The 3,754-nt window shown below is 34.4% G+C and overlaps 1 long non-coding RNA gene across 1 annotated transcript; it reads left to right on the forward strand.

The window, feature by feature from the left end:
• LOC109350944 lies at nt 971–3,050 on the forward strand. Its single transcript, XR_002108157.1, has 2 exons — nt 971–1,570; nt 2,513–3,050. It is a non-coding gene; the product is annotated as an uncharacterized LOC109350944 (long non-coding RNA).

Here is a 3,754-nt window from a genome sequence, read left to right on the forward strand (position 1 = left end):
CCCTCGCTAATAACATGGACTTTTATACCCATAACAATTATTTATTTAGAATTATTTATTTTTATTATTGAGCCTGACAATATTGATTTTGGTCCTACGTACCCCTATTAAGGGGATCAATGCTTACGTAGTTCTAGTTCAAAAATTGTTTTTAATTTGGTTGATTGTTAATGATTTGGAAAATATCGATTAATTTATTGAATTGGTTAATATATAAATGTTTTGATTCAATAAGACTAATAGATTAGAAACGGTATTGGTCGTAGACCTTCTCCTCATTTCTATGGGAGTTAGAGACAACTCGAACCATGACCTCACTATAAAAGTCTCATAAAACTTGTTTGGTAAATAGTTTTAATTATTTATATAGAATTAATAGTTTAGAGACGGTGTTGGTTGTAGACCTTCTTCTCATTTTCGGAGAAGTTAGAGACAACTCGAACCATAACCTTACTATAAGAATTCCTTAATTAATTTGATAATATAGTTTTTAATTATTTATGTGTATAGAATTTAATGATAAAATAGTTTATTAATTATTAATATATATGGAATTAATAGTTTAGAGATAGTGTTGGTCGTAGACCTTCTTCTCATTTTCGGAGAAGTTAGAGACAACTCGAACCGTAACCTTACTATAATAATCCCATAAAATTTATTTGGTAAAGTAGTTTTTAATTATTTATGCATATAGAATCTAGTGATAAAATCGTTTATTAATTATATATGTAGGGAATTTATAGTTTAGAGACGGTGTTGATCGTAGACCTTCTCCTCATTTCTATGGGAGTTAGAGACAACTCGAACCGTAACCTTACTATAACATTCCTAATTAAAATAGCTAATGTCTAATAATGGATACTTTCAATTCCTTACAGTTTCACAGCAACTATATCAATAATAAATTAGCACAACCAAAAATAAAAATAACAAAAAGAAAAATTATTGAGTTAATTAGAAGGGTTAACCCCATTTGCACGTGAAGGGGACCCAAAAAGGGAATGAAATCCCTAAATCCAACCTTTCCTCCTTTGTCTTCTTCTTTCAATCCAGCGGCAGCAATGGCGAGCAAGAGGCTCACGTCGGCAAAAGAGACGATGACGACACTGCTTCGACATGCTATCTCCCTTCCTTCTTTGTTCTCCGTCCTTCTCATCTCAACGGCGCCGACAAAGGGAACGGTTTATGGCTAAACCGAGCTCACCGAAGAGATCCATCGACAGTGAAGCCTCAAAGCCACCAAGCTTCTTCGTCTATGGCAGTGGGCAACCGAGAGCGATATGGCATTGGTTCGTGACGGTGGTGATTTGCGGTGGTTCGATTCTCACTCTCGGTGGTTTATGGTGATTTGGTTCTTCTTCGCATTTTTGTTTCTTAATTCACTTTTTGTTCCCTATTCCTTTAACTATGGACCTTCATCTCTTAGTTCTAACTATCACAGAGTTCTTAATCCTTATAGTAGCTTGTTAAAGGCAAAGGAACGGGATGGACGTGATCGATGTACGGTGGTCCTAATTTGGTGATGAAGGCAGTAAGGTCACCATTTGGAATCGACAGTGGCGGGCCTTTGGTAACAAATCATATCCTTCTTCTATTCGGATTTTAATTATCCCTTTAATGCTTGTGTTGATTGAGAATATATGTAAGGCACTAATCTTGGGTGGGAATTCTTTCATGAACAAATCATATATTAAGACTGTCGGGATGTATTACTTAGTTTTAGTTCTTAATGGAATATGGGTATTTGTATTCTTTTAATATTTGGAACCTAAACTAGGTAAATCATATGGCTGGAAATGAATGAAATAGGCAACTTACCTGAATGTGTATCCCGGTCTTTTACCCCTTGAATGTCATCCCGGACGATTGTTGTTCCTGGATATTCCTGCACCTGCTATGAATTGACTTAATTCTTCACATTCTGATGTCTCTGATTGTTTCTCCTCTGTGTGCTCACTGAGTTATTATGTGCACATGTATGAGTTTATCTTCTCCTTTTGTGTGTATGTCTGATATCTCTTTTCTTATACCTCCCTACATATGTTGCGATGTATGTGTGTCTGTAATGTCTGTTCTTTTTTATCACTGTTGTTGTCTCCCTTTTCTGATAGTTGTATACCTTTTTATACTGATCATACTGCACTTCCTTTTGCTTTCTAGCTACCCATTTTGAAACTGCTCAATAACTATTTCCATTCATGCTGGTTAATCATGAGTGTGTAACTGAAATGGAATATAGCAAACAGCCATGACTTCTGGTTTGCATCTCTTTTAATTTCCTACAGGGTTAGATCAGTTTTTCTCTTATTTTTTATCCCATAATGTCTCATATTATAACTGTTAGGATAGATGATATTCTCTGATGATTGCCTTAATTTACTGACTATTCCAATTAAAGCTTCCCATTAATAGTGATTATGTGCATAGGCAAATGATGAGATACTTCCTGGTTTGCCTTTCAAGTATGCCTCTTAGCTAACTATCTACTTATGATATTTTACTGTTTATGCAGCATGTTGAAACCATCTTGAAATAGGATGGGAGAACCACCAATACAAATTTGCAATCCCTCTACACCACTGATGAGAAAACAGTGCCACTAAAATTTCCAACCAACAAATATGACATGATCATGAAGAAAGAAGCAAATAGAAGAAATAACAATGTTGTTGCAGTGCTGATTGCCGCATTCTCTGTATATACTCATCCGAACTATCCTTCGAAAGCTTCTTTTGGTTGCTAATGGATGAAGCACCGTTAATATTGTATGGGGTAAGGCAATAGAGTCTATGTGGGGGATCAAATGTTATAGGCTGAAACATCAATAAAGTGAACACTATGGTTGACAATAGGGAAACCACTTTCATATTATGCCTTATGGTTTGCAAGAGCACCATGCTTCAAGATGTGTAACAACACAACCTTCTTCTGAATTTTTTAGTTTAATCTAGTGTGTATATTTGCTCTGTAACTACATGTATTCATTGTAATTTTCTGGTTGAATATTTACTATAATTATTCTTGATTAATCCTCAACCCAATTTTGCCTCCTTTGGTATGTTCACTTTAATGTCGAGTCCTTGAGGCCAATGACTTTTACTAATAGAAAAAACTTCTTAATATTGAAGAGTTATTCAAGGATTAAAGCATGCATAATATCTCAAAGTTAATATTTCTTTTAGAAAAAGGAAGCATTCTTATGATAACTCCATCCTAAATTCTAATGGATTTAGCAGTAGTGGTGGCACTCACTATAATTTAGGTATGTTCGTTTATCTTCTTTGGAGTTGCAAGGTCGGACAAAATTGAGTGTTCACAACGACTTTATTTAGAGTCGTCACTACATTTTATAGTTAAAAATGTAGAAAAATATTTTAAGCTCAATTACCTTGGGCTTTTAGATTTTTGATATTCAAGTTCAGGATTTGGTTAAAAGGTAGGAAAAGTATTAACACCCTACCCTCCCGTCTTAGGCGGTCCCTTCACTAAAATATATGATTTTATTATTATCATTTTTTATTATTAAATTATCTGGTTAATTAATTAATTATTAAAATGAACAAATTTATTTATTTTTATTGTTGTATTTGACAAGATTGATTTTGGTCATACGTATCCCTCTTTTAGTTGGGGAATCAAGGGTACATAGTTCTTTAAGTAGAAAAATGTTTATTGGTTGAGTATTTTAATTAAGGAAAGAAGCGGCGTAGCGTGACCTTCCGAATGATGAGTTGAGGGAAAGAAGCCCCTTTGA

Source organism: Lupinus angustifolius, chromosome LG06 (assembly GCF_001865875.1).
Source record: "Lupinus angustifolius cultivar Tanjil chromosome LG06, LupAngTanjil_v1.0, whole genome shotgun sequence".
In the NCBI taxonomy this organism is placed as follows: domain Eukaryota; kingdom Viridiplantae; phylum Streptophyta; class Magnoliopsida; order Fabales; family Fabaceae; genus Lupinus; species Lupinus angustifolius.